This window comes from Cryptomeria japonica, chromosome 7 (assembly GCF_030272615.1).
Source record: "Cryptomeria japonica chromosome 7, Sugi_1.0, whole genome shotgun sequence".
Taxonomy (NCBI): Eukaryota; Viridiplantae; Streptophyta; class Pinopsida; order Cupressales; family Cupressaceae; genus Cryptomeria; species Cryptomeria japonica.
The window spans coordinates 399,345,266-399,359,883 of NC_081411.1; positions in this window are offsets into that span (position 1 = coordinate 399,345,266).

The window sequence follows — 14,618 nt, forward strand, 5'->3', positions numbered from 1 at the left end:
GATGATGAGTTTATTTTTGGTATTGAATTATGCAGAATTGTAAAGGAGTAAACAGCCTTCAAAAGAGTACAATAAACTTTTAATCGATTTTAAGGGTGGGAAAACGATGCAGAAGATATAAGGAATCGATTTGTCACATTGTTAAATTTTTTTAATTAGTTCGTATGATTGTTCCAAAACCTTAAATTGTTTTTAATTTATTTTAGTTCAAAGTTATGTTTTCAGAAAGTTAATTGATGCACGGATTTGAAGCTATAATTATATGAGTGAATTAATAAAAGGCCAATTATTAGAACATGTCCATTTCAGCTTATTAATATTTAAAATTAAGTAGGAAATGTTTTTGTTCACAAACTTTTTAAGGAAATATGTTGAATTATAAAGGTTATATTTTTCTTAGTTTTGTCTCTAATTAGATTGATTTAACAATTTTTTCATAGTGGTTATTGATAACAAACAAGTTTGTAATCAATTAAGGATGATGTCATGAGTAGACAATAGAATTGGATCTTTTTAAAACTCTTTATCTATCTTTTCTTTCGCGTTCCATTATATTTTCAATGATTGAATAGACATTTCTAAATATAACAACATAAAACACAAATCAACATAAATTTACACCAGGTTAGCTCACAATGACTAGTGGATTTTTTTAAAAATTCTAATGTTTGGATTTTTTTACTATAGAAATAATATGGATAAAGTCTATATTCATAGATCTAATCTAGGGTGGGAAAGGGGGATCAAAGATTATGACAAATCTATGAGAATAAATGATTATGGGATATAGATATGGTGATTTAATGATTTGAATTAACACAAAGTTATGTAGTGTGTAGATTATTCATTGCACAAAAAAGATGCTCTAATCAAAGTTAATCAAAGTGAGCTCAAAAGAAATGGAGAAGGGGTATAGAAATGCAATTTTCATCATAGTATTTTATCCTTGTTGTAATGTTCTCATTAATTAATAGGATGATGCATGTCAAAGTAAAACAAGTAGTCAACATGGAAATTACATATTTTTAATAATGTTCAAATTTATAAGAATTTGCTCAAACCATATAGATCATTTTTGTTTTTCACACATGCTTCACTAGAAACCTTCAAAATGGAAGGATCATACAAGAGTAGCATCTAAAACTTTCTCAAAAGAGAATTATCCTTAAAATTATTAAAATTAAAGAGGATAAGGGTGAAACATTTTGTCTAATATAGAAAGTGGTAACAATCCAACTAAAAATAAAATTAAAAGAACTATAACCAAGAAAGCAAGATTGATAAATCTCATGGACCTAGAAATGAGTATGAGATTGTCATTGTAAAACAAAAGTTGTAGAAGGAAATCCAATGAAACATATTCTCCCCTCTAAATGGTTGTATATAATGGATGCAAGGAATTAGAGCTTGATGAGAAAAAAAAAACATCTAAACTTGGGCAAGTATATCATTATATACATGTAAAGAAAAAAGTAGGATCTAATTTTGAAAGCATGTGTAAAAAGGAATGGTTCCTTGTAATGTTGCTCGACTAATGAAAAAAATTGTCAAAATATAGATAGCCACAACTTCTATATAAGGAATCATATAAATATAAAAATAATGTAAATATATGAACATGAAAAGGATTATAATGTGCAATCACAAGATGTAAGAATGATAAGAATCATACTAATAGGTTCATAATTTTAGGCCTAATAAATATTACCTTATTCACTTGAATGACACAAGATAGTTGTAAACATGAGTCTCATTTAGCAAGGTGAAAGTATTTACAACAACATTTCATCCTCACATATAACTTCAAGTCTTAAGATTGCATGGAATCAATCTTTTTTGTTGTGTTTCTATAAGTAAAATTCAATAAAAATTTTAGACCAAGGTAGCTAGTCTTAAAGAGAAATATACCCCCACAAAGAAATGAATATATCAAGTAGCCATTGCATGTAAGCATATAGGAAAGATGAAATTGTACTATATAGTATAATGATAGAAGGATAAGATTTACCCAATGTTACCTCTAATGAGTGTAATTCCAAAAATAAAGATAGCCATACATGGTAGATACTTGGATATTGTGAGAAAAATATAGAATAGAATATAATTATGACAAGGATCATAATAAAGAAATCATAAGATACAAGAGTGATAATAAAAATAATAATAGATACATGGAATTCTTAGATATAGGCATTACAATACCTAAAACATTGACAAAACTATTCAAAAACTACAACATTTTGGAAGATAAAATCACTAAATGAAGAATTAGATTGGAACATATGTGAATACAAATGGATGTCACCTAGAACAAAGTCAAGCTTGATATGCTAATGGTATGAGATGTGAGGAGCCATCTATTGGTTTTTTAGGTGATATGATTATGGAACAATAAAGGATTTTATTTCAAGTACAAACATTTCCATGGTATGGTTAATACATGTATCTACTAGATCTAATTCATCTCCATTATATGAGAGTAATTTAAATTTTGAATGAATAATGGGCACCTCAAAGATAAAATATTGTCATGATAAATAATTATGATATTACCACTCATAGATCAATTATATATTTGAATGTAGTCGACATAATGAATATATATTAATCCTCACTATAAATAAATTATTTATCTAGTTTATAATGGTATATATGATTTGTAAATTAATCATTCATTTCAAACATATATTATTCTATAATTTATTATAATGCTACTCCTTTTCTAAACAAGGATACTATTTTCTTAAAATTTATGAGAGCTAAATAAACTAATAATTTTCTAATGCTTGTTTTTAAAATGGAATATAAATTTTATAAATTTAGGAATTTATTAAAATTTTATTGACTAATATTCTCTTGGGTTTTATTTAAAGTCATTTCTTCAAACAACAAAGAAAAAAAAGTTTATTTATATATCTAAATAATCTATGTATTGAAATTTTAAAGTTTATGTTTTTGTGAAGCAAATTTATATAGATCTCTGTTAGGGTTTCAAGCAGATCCGAAGCAAATATGAACTAACAATTATATGCAGATTTAAATACAAAAGATAAAGAAATAAAACAGGACATATATAACACAGAGATTTAATGTGGTTCACCCAAAATGGGTTACGTCCACCATACACAGCCGTCCAATCTTTCTTATTATCCAGCAAAAATAGTACATGAACCTTACAATGCCTTAAGCATCCCAATAGCTTATAACATGCGTTTTTAGGGCAAAAACAAAGTCAGCCTTTTTAGGGTTTTATTACAATGTCGATTTTCATCAAAAAAATACCCCAAAAAAAATTTCTCGGGGGCTCCCGCCCCAGAACCCCTGCCTGGGGCTTGGCCTAGCCTCAGACCCCAATGAGGATACGTGCTGAGTGTACAGTTCTTTGCTGATCAGTCACCACATTTCAACAATCTCCCACTTGGAGACTGATCAGGCTCCACACCGAACAATCTCCCACTTGGAGACTGATACTACATGACACCACTGTACATGCAGCGTCCGCTGGATAAAACACTAGGAATCGACTAGTATAAATTCCACAATTATCAATCAAGAAGACCAACATAAACTAATGAAGAAATCAGCTTCTCCTGTGGAACTGCCTTCGTGAACATATCGGCAGGATTCTCACTTTTGTGAATCTTCTCAAGCCGTAACTGACCCTCCTCCAAAACAGTCTGGATGAAGTGGTACCTAAGCTAAATGTTCTTTGTCCTTGAATGAAAAGAAGAGTTCTTCGCAAGATGAATGGCACTCTGGCTATCAGTATACAATGGGCTATCCTCTTGTGTCTGACCCAATTCCTCTATAAAACATTGCAACCAAATCATCTCCTTGCTGGCTTCTGTAGTAGCAACATACTTAGCTTCAGTGGTTGAAAGTGCAACAACCTTTTGCAGCCTAGAAATCCAATTGACTGCAGTTCCCCCTATAGTAAAAGCATACCCTGTAGTACTCCTCTTTGAATCAATATCACCCGCCAGATCAGAGTCAACAAATCCACTCAGAGCAACATTAGATCCTTTGAAACATAATGCCTTCGTAGTAGTTCCTTTCAAATACCGAAGAATCCATTTCATAGCATTCCAATGTTCCATACTCGGATTACTCATAAACCTGCTCACAACTCCCACTGCATGTGCAGTATCTGGCCTTGTGCATACCATTGCATACATCAGATTGCCAACAACTGATGAATACGAGATGTTAGACATTTTAATAACCTCTTCCTATGCCTTTGGGCACATCTCCTTAGTCAATTTGAAATGACTAGCCAAAGGTGTACTAACTGTTTTTGTATACTGCATATTAAATCTTTTCAACACCTTCTTTATATACTCACTTTGGGACAAATTCAAGGTTCTATTTTTTCTGTCTCGTGTAATCCTCATATCAAGAATTTGCTTAGCTGTACCCAAATCCTTCATAGAAAATGACCTGGGTAATTTCTGTTTAAGATCATTTATATGTTGCATGTTAGACCCAGCAACAAGCATGTCATCAACATAAAGCAACAGGATAATATAACTACCATTATCAAATCTCTTAAAATATACACAATGATCAGAATGACATCTATGATAACCGTGTTCAGCCATGAAACTATCAAATTTTAAATACCATTGTCGGGGTGCTTGCTTTAGGCCATACAGACTTTTCTTCAACCTGCACACCAAGTTCTCCTTACCTTTGACCTCATATCCCTGTGGTTGCAACATGTAAATTTCCTCCTCCAAATCTCCATGGAGAAATGTTGTTTTGACATCTAATTGTTCAAGATGTAAATCATCTGCAGCCACAAGACTAAGTACAGTTCTAATTGAAGTCATTTTTACAACTGGAGAAAATATTTCATCATAATCTATACCCTTTTTCTGTGCAAAACCTTTTACCACAAGTCTGGCCTTATATCTTTTCTGACCTCCTTCCTCCTCCTTTAGCCGATAAACCCATTTGTTAGGCAAGGTTCTTTTTTTTGCAGGTAAAGGGACTAAGTCCCAAGTCTTATTTTTCATCAAGGAGTCCATCTCCTCTTTCATGCCTAGCTCCCATTGTTATTTGGCATCTACCTGCATTGCTTCTTCATATTCTTCTGGTTCACCAGAATCCGTTAATAAAATAGAATACAAAGAAGTAGAAAATCTTTCAGGAGGTCTACTTGTCCTCGTAGAACGTCTAACACTTGCAGGAGTTTGTGGGACAACCTATTGTTGCTGAGCATCAGGTACCTGTGGCATTTTATTTTCAGGAATCTCATCCAACACCACATATTCTTGTTTGTCCTGTTCATGCTTCTTTTCCTGCATCTGTTCTTTATACATAACCTTCTCATTGAATATAACATCTCTACTTCTAATTATTTTCTTATTTTCAAAATCCCATAACCGATAGCCATATTCATCTATCTTATATCCAATGAAGGTACATTTCTGAGATTTAGCATCAAGCTTGGTTCTATTTTCTTTATCAACATGGACAAAAGCTTCGCAACCAAAAGTTTTTAGAAAAGAATAATTTACCTTTTTACCAATCCATGCCTCCTCTGGAATACCACCATCCAAAGGGGTTGAAGGTCCTCTATTTATCAAATAGACGGCAGTATGTACAAGATCTGCCCAAAAATGTAAGGGCAATCCAGCATGCAATCTCATGCTCCTCGCGCGTTCCATGATATTCCTATTCATTCTCTTTGACACACCATTTTCCTGTGGAGTTCCTAGAACTATCTTCTGCTTTCGAATCCCATTTAAGGAGCAGTAATCTTCAAATGCTTTGCTGCAATACTCACCTCCATTATCCGATCTGAGACACTTCAACTTTTTTCCTGTCTCATTCTCAACCAAAGCTTTCCATTTCTTAAAAGTTTCAAAAACATCTAATTTTTGTTTTAGGAAATATACCCATGTTTTTCTGGTTGAGTCATCAATAAAAATAACATAATAACAAGAGCCACCAAGAGATGATACCTGAGTTGGTTCCCATACATCTGAATGTACAAGCTCTAACTTCTCACTCTTCTTCTCTTTCCCAACCTTGAGAAATCTGACTCTTTTCTGTTTACCATAAACACAATTTTCACAGAACTCTAAATCAATCTTCTTTAATCTTGGCAATAGATTTTTGGAGTGAAAGGTTTTCATCCCTTTCTCACTCATGTGCCCAAGCCTATGGTGCCACATTATCGAATCTGTTCTTGCAACATTTATTATTGTTGTCCCTACAATAACTTTATCTGTAGCAACTAGGGTAGGGTAAGTGTTACCAGTACACAGATATAATGTGCCTACCTTCGCACCTTTAGCTATTACTAATGGTCCTTTAGCGACCTTCCACATACTGTCTGAGAGGGTAACTATGCAACCTTCACTACCTAGTTGCCCTGCAGAAATTAAATTTCTTCTTAAATTAGGAACATGTCTTACCTCCTGCAGAAACCAGTCATTTCCATTCTGCAACTTGATCTTTATCTTTCCTTTTCCAACAATTTGATAGGGCTCATCATCACCCAAATATACCTATCCAAAATCACCTTGAACATAATCTAGAAAATATTTTCTATGGGGTGTAGCACGAAATGAAGCCCCAGAATCTATTACCCAGGAATCATTAACATTATCCAAACATAAGATTAAAGCATCTTATAAAGTATTACTTGCAATATTAGCTTCCTTATTGTCATTTTCATTTTTGTCTCCTTCTTTGTTATTCCAAGACCAACAGTCTTTCTTTAGATGACCAGGCTTTCCGCAGTACCAGCAATCTTTCTTTCCTCTAGATTGAGAGTGTCCTTTCTTTGACTTCCCTTGTGACTTCTCATTCCCAGGACCTATTTCTCTTTCCTTTGATATTCCTCTGTTCTCCACATTCAAAACACTACTCGATGATGTTGGAGTCTCACCTGTGTTTTTCCTTTGCATTTCCTCGCTTAGGATAACACCAATAATATCATCAAATACCAAAGTATTTTTACTAGAGACAAAGTTACTTACAACCATAACCAAGCTATTCCAGCTTTCTAGCAAAGAACATAAAATCAAGAGAGCCCTAACCTCTTTTGCAAAGGTAATTTTTACCAAAGACAATTGACTGGTAATTGTATTAAATTCATTTAAGTGCTCTGCTACAGATCCTCCCTCACTCATTTTCAAATTAAACAAATGCTTCATAAGAAATACCTTATTCGAAGCCGAGGGTTTCTCATACAGCTTAGCCAATGTCGCCATCAAATCTACAATCGTTTTTGCTTCTTTTATATTGAATGCTATAGATGGTGCAAGGCATAATCGAATAGATCCCAGTGCCTTTCTATCTAAAATGTCCCACTCTTCATTTGACATTGTGGTCGCTTTCTTTGCCTTTCCTTCCAATGGCCGCCACAAATCCTTTTGATACAGGTAATCCTCCATCTATATTTTCCATAACTGATAATTCTGGCCATTAAACTTTTTGACCTTGAATTTGGAATCTTCCATTGCTCCCACTCAAATCTGAAAGTCCTGCCAATTTACAGAAAACCTCGCTCTGATACCAATTGTTAGGGTTTCAAGCAGATCCGAAGCAAATATGAACTAACAATTATATGCAGATTTAAATACAAAAGATAAAGAAATAAAATAGGACATAGATAACATAGAGATTTAACGTGGTTCACCCAGAATGGGTTACATCCACCATACACAACCGTCCAATCTTTCTTATTATCCAACAAAAACAGTACATCAACCTTACAATGCCTTAAGCATCCCAACTGCTTATAACATGTGTTTTTAGGGCAAAAACAAAGTCGGCCTTTTTAGGGTTTTATTACAATGTCAGTTTTCATCAAAAAAATACCCAAATTTTTTTTTCTTGGGGGCTCCCGCCCCCAAACCCCCGCTTTTCTCGGGGGTTGCCATCCCCGAACCCCTGCCCGGGGCCTGGCTTGGCCCCGGACCCCGGCGAGGATACATGCTAAGTGTACAATACTTTGCTGATCAGTCGCCACATTTCAACAGATCTCATGCCATCCATATGATATTAGAGGATTACTAATTACATGTTTATTAAAAACTATAAAGTAAGAAATTAAGAATTTCCCTAAATCTAAAATAGGATATTGCTTGAATTATATTAGTGGGTGTGGCTTGATGATATAGCCATTCCACATTACCAATATGATCTTCATCTTATTGATTGGATCATAAATTTATAGGTCTCTAAGCCCTGATGGTGATCTTCTCTTAATTGCCAAGGGTATTAGACTTATGTAGGAAGAATTCCCACTTATATCTAAGCAGGATAACTTTGGACCAGTTTACTAAAATTTATAAAACATTCTGTAGTCACATAAATCTGTCCACTTAATTAAAATGAATATTTAGTATTTATTTGATTATTTAACCATCAATCAATAATTAATTAAATTAATATATTTAATTAATTCATCTTAACCCTCTTCTCCTATTAATTAAATAAATTATTCAATTTATTTGATTTAATTCACTTAACCAAATTCAGACCATTAATTAAATAAATAAATCATATTTGTTTAATTAAATATTCTCTCACATTTAAATAAATTAATATTTATTTAAATCCCCCAAAATCCCACCTCTCACATTTAAATAAATTAACATTTATTTAAATCACCTTTATCCTCCACCCACTTGTATTTTCCTACAAAAGCAAGTTGCACAATTATTTTAAATAAATTATTTATTTAAATCACCTTTATTCTCCACCCACTTGTATTTTCCTACAAAAGCAAGTTGCACAATTATTTTAAATAAATTATTTATTTAAATCACCTTTATCCTCCACCCACTTGTATTTTCCTACAAAAGCAAGTTGCACAACTATTTTAAATAAATTATTTATTTAAAATCCTATTTATCCTCACCCACTTGAAACCTTTAATGGTTTCCCTTAAAGTCTTCAAACTTGATGGCTTTAAAGTCTTCAAACTTGATGGCTTCCTTCTATAGTCTTCTTAAGCCTTTAATGGTTTCCCTTAAAGTCTTCAAACTTAATGGCTTCCCTTAAAGTCTTCTTAAGACTTTAATGGTTTTCCTTAAAGTCTTCAAGCCTTTAATGGTTTCCCTCAAAGTCTTCAAGCATTTTAATACTTTATCTTCCTTTTTCTCATTTAAATAAATTAATATTTATTTGAATATTTATCCAAATGCAAATTACACCATTTAATTGAAATAAATGATTTTATTTTAATTGAAAATACCAAAATTTCTCCCACTTGCATTTTCCTACAAAATCCACTTGCATGCCTAAACCCCTTCTAGATTCTTCTAAACCTTTCCTAATTAACCTAATCCATCCCCTAAATATTGTCACATTCCTAAGCAAACTGGAGTCACTTCTCAAAGACTCCAAAGTCTTTGAAAAACAATTAATGCTTTGTGTGTTCAACAAATTAACCTCTAAAGTCTTCCAAACCACTTATGGCTCTTACATGACCATTAATGGTTAATTCCACTTGCACCCATGGTTAAGGACTTTGACCCCTAACTTAACCCTCATGTAACCCATGTGTCTCTTCAAAGCATTTATTTCTTTGACTAGGGTAACCATCATGTCCCCTCAAACATTTAATGCTTCTTATCTCTCCTCTCAAGCCTCCTCATGGTGACAATTGTCAACATGGGATTGGGTTGAAAGTCTCACATGGATTGAATATCTTTCAATCCTAACCCTTGTTAAGATTACTCAATCTTAACCCTTCATTTCCCCATTTCTTCTATAAATAGAACCCTTCTCCTCAAGCAAAGAAGGAAGCATTAGAGTATTGTTGTTATACTGGCATTAGCATAGAGCTTTCTCATAGCATCACTATCTACACTTTCATAGCATTTGCTTATCATATTCAACCATCTTGAATCTCCATATGGCATCCATGGCTAGTGCTAAAAGCTGAGAGCTACACTCATTCGAGACTTGGAGAGGAGAGGAACAAGGGAGGAGCAACTATGAGCATCTTGATTAGCTATTTTATTCTATGTTTATATGCTTTCTATTTCATGCTTAATATCTCTCTTGATATGCCTGTTTAGGATAATCTTTTGTTACTAACACTAACGTTTGTTTCTTGTGCTCTTGTGTGTGTTGCCATCAAATAGATTTTCTAATCCTTTTTGCAGAGCATCATTTGGTGAACCCGACGTGAATCCAAACACCAAAAAGATCAACTTTTTTTTTAAAAACCAATAACATGTTTGAATGTTGAAAATGTCACACAGGTTGCGCTTTTGACACTGTTTTGGCGCATTTGACATTGTTTTGGTGCTATTCACCCTGTTTCAGTGCTTTTGCCTTCTCTGTCTTTCCCTTTCTTTTAGCATGTTTGTGTTGAATAGCGCCTCTGTTCAAACGCAGACTAGCGCTATTGTAATAGAATGTTGTACAAATCACCTTGTAAAAAAAAAAAAAAAACCAAAAAAAAAAAAAATTAGGCTTGTAGAAGCCCACCAAATAGGCGGATTTTACTAACTATTTTCTCTTTTGTGCAGATTTAAATTAGATTAAAAAGTAGATTTATATTTTTTACTAACTTGTTTTTGAAGTTGGTTTTAAAAATGAATTCACTTTTTTATTTTGGTTTAAAATTAACTTCACATTTCAAATTTGAGCTTTTTAAAAAAGAATCACACATTTGTTTGGGGCTCTTAAAAAGAATTTCATTGTTCCAAGGTAAAAAGAACCACAAACTTATACAAAACAACTTTATTTCTTGCAAGTTAGGAAACAAACTTCATTTTGGTGCTTAAAATCAACAAAACAAAATTTATTTTCTTGCATCAACTTAAAAGAAATTTACAATCAACACTTTGTTTTGGGCAATCTAAAAAGAACAAGCCATTTTTTTTTTCAAGCTCAAAAACAATTTTACTTCAAGCAAGACGTGTTTTGAATTTAGTTGACTAGGATTTCAAAAGTTCCTAGTTTACAAAATATTTTGTCTTTGAAGTTAAAAAGAACACCATGACTGTTGGAGCAACATCTCCAATTAGTTAGATCACATTGCAATGATGGATTAAAAAAAACAAGTGTCTTTTGTGCTTGGCACACTTGTACAAAAAGTCAGTCGAGTGGTCCTACCTCTAACACACACTATCCTCTCCCTTGGCTTTCGTGGTCCTAGGTGCAAGAGAAAAGTGTTAGTAACACTCAAATTTTATCTTTTTAAGAGAGGTCTGCCAAGGGATCGATACTCTTGGGAACGACCTCGAGCGGTAAATCCTTCGAGCCGCTATAGAAATCAAGTGATAGCGAAAGCTGTAGCCTTGGGTATAGCTGTTCCTACAGTGTAACTGGCCGAAAGGACAAATGGGCCCCACCACTAGTTACAAGGCTCTTAAGTGAGTCACTGCAGAATGAACTTATGTCCAAAAACATCAAACATGACTAAACACCTTTAAGTAGTAGCCCACCCATTCTATTGATTGAGGATATTTGAGATATAATTTAGTGCAAGAGCATAGATGGTTTTGCTCCCAAGATACTCACCATACATATTTCCTTGAGTAGAAACATAGCTTTTTGAAAAGTCACTTGTGGCTTGATAAAAGTGGTGACTCCCCCATCATAGGGATCATCTATTTGTTATGCTCGTGCAAGACTTAGTATATCACATCCTTACCTGCCACGGCGGGATTCATAAGGTATGTAGTACCAAAGTCAAAGAAATATCAAGATGTGGGCTAAATTTATCACAACTGGCCATTTGACCTTAGGGATAAAAAGTGTTTGAAGTGTGTTCATTTTAAAGACCTAGTTCAAATTGAGCCGACTTCAGGCTTTGGAAATACACCTTAAAATACATCTAAAGGAAGGGTCATATACAAGTCCAAGGATTGGGTTGATCTAGACCCATACTCATTTGTGCCTTTTAGGCAACATTCTTGTGTTTGTGTGCTTGCTTTGTTTTCTTGTCAAAGAAAAATCAGAAAATCACTTCCAACAACAAAGTATTCATCCAACCAAACACATCAAAAACAAAGTGCAAACAACAAAGCATCAAAATTTTATGACCATTCTTCACATCTTGCGAAGGAAGAAGCGTCATCAGAATATCAACTTGAAAAGAAGACTATTAAGCTCAAAGGCTTTGATCAAAAGAAGGAAGTTCTTCTATATAAATAGACAAATCTTTGTCTCACATAGAGTCTTTTTGCATCGCATGCGTTTCTACCTTCAAGGCAAAACAAACGAATTTGATTCAGAGACATTGAACCACAAAGCTTTTATATAGAGATCTGAGCTATCACAAAAACCAAGGAGGTAAGATTAATCCCAACTTTTTCCCAAACATCTGTATCACATACAACACAGCCCGAGAAATACCACCAACACCCGAAAGGGAAGAGGTAGAGTTTGTCCCATTTGTGACACAAAGTTTTTATTGAAGTTAAAAACATTTCATCCATCATCTTACTCATACATCATCACTTCATCATCATTAATCCGTTCCAACTCTCAAAACATTAAGAGGTTCTTGTCCCAAGTTCTCTTTTTAGATATTGCTTGAATCAATCGCATCACATCACTTTTTAGATTGTTTCTACATCTAGGATAAGCTCATCCTAAGAGACACATCTACGTAGGTTAAAACTAGTTCATGAGTGAATCCTCTTATTACTAGGTAGTTAAATCTGTAACACATCTCATATTTCTCTACACCTTATCACATCCAAACTTATCAAACAAACAAGCAATTCAAAGAAGGAATTTCGGTTACATCCACCTTAAAAGTGCTAGAGATCCACATACAACACAATTCACCAACCATCCATCTTTCATTTCATCAACAACTCATCATCATCTTCAATCAACTTCAACAAAAACTCATAAAGCAAAATGGCTCAAACCCGATCACAGTCAAGGCAACGAGAAATAGAAATGGAAGAAGAAGAAGAGGAAAATCTCAATGAATTTCAAGAAGCACTTGGAGGAAATGCGAATGATGAAAACCCAAGTACTCCTACTCCTGCAACAATAGAAAGGGCCTAGCATAACCCTCTCTTTAATAGACTTTTTGACGAAATACTTAGGAGCAATGCGGATGCTCACTTCTTAAGACTCGCTCAAGAAGGAGCAAAACTCCCCTCTGACTTTAATCTCACCCAATTAAGACAAGCATCAGAAAGACAAAGTCGCCATGAAGAGGAAAGAGGTAGAGATCCCATCAGATATAACATTCCTCGAGGTAACCCACCACCTCCTCCTCTAAATGAAATGGAGATGTTGCGGCAACAAGTCGAGAATCTCGCCCAACAGCTTCATAGTGGTGTCAAGACTAATCAATTCTCACTCAATGACATCTGTCCCTATTCTTTTGATAGGAATCTTTACATGCCACCATTTCCACGTGGGTTCAAAACACCCAAATTTGAAAAATATAGAGGAAAAGGGGATCCCCGTGATCATGTCAGAGAATTTCATTCCGCTTGTCTCGAAGTAGCATATGAAGACACCTACCTAATGTGCCTTTTTCCCCAAAGCTTGGGAGGAACAACCACATCATGGTTTTCCCGACTACCAAGTGGAATTAGAACATTTGAGGAACTCATCCAGAAATTCCTCGCTCATTACTCTCATAACATTGAACGCGAAATCACCATGGCTGATATGTGCAACACCAAACAAAAACCAGGTGAACTATTCTTAGTATTCCTACAACGATGGTGCCAAATGTCTAGCAGACGTTCTCTTCAGTTACCTGAACGAGAACTAGTGGAAATATTCATTTCCAACTTAAACGAAGAAATGGAATTTCACCTGGATGTCAAAGACACAGACTCTTTTAATGATATGATCACCAAGGGTTTGAAATGTGAAAGGGCACTCATCAAGAAAGGACTCATCAAAATCTTTAATGAACCAAAAGATGGTCCTCGCCCACGCTTCAATAGTGATAAACCAAGCTTCTAGAATAAAAACAAGAATATCGTCAACGATGGGGTTGTGGATGCCCGGACTATCCAAAATGCACAACCTGTGGTTCGATTTGTAGGACAAAATTCTCCACCTCAGAACAACACAAATGTCCCTTCGAATCAAGGTCGCATCATGTCTCACAATGAACCAAGACCTCGTCAGCAAAAATAGAAATGCACATACACTCCTTTAGGGGAACCCATTGAAACAGTATTGCGACAACTCATTTCTCAAAATTTGGTCACTCTGCCTAAGCTATCAAACTATGAGCCTCAAGTCAAACCAGCATGGTGGAGAGATACTGAACACTGTAAATTCCATCAAGGGAGAGCACACAAGACAAGTAATTGTCACTGATTAAAAGATCTTATCCAAGATCTTATTGACCGAGGAGAAATTGAAATTGAAGGACATGACCCAAAAACAACAAATAATGATCATCTGATATTCAAAAATCCACTTCCATCACAAGATCAAAGGGGTCCTTCCAATTCCAGGCGAGGCATTGATACCACTGATTATACACAGGCTATGTATAATTACACTGTAAATCATCTATATGATGCCAATGAACAAGTTGCAACTATAACCTTCAAAAATCCCAACTCAAATTGCAATGTTGTTATGCGTCGCGGAAAGGTCACCATAAAGGCAGCTCCACAAGGCACCACCTCCACCCCAAAGCAGTACAA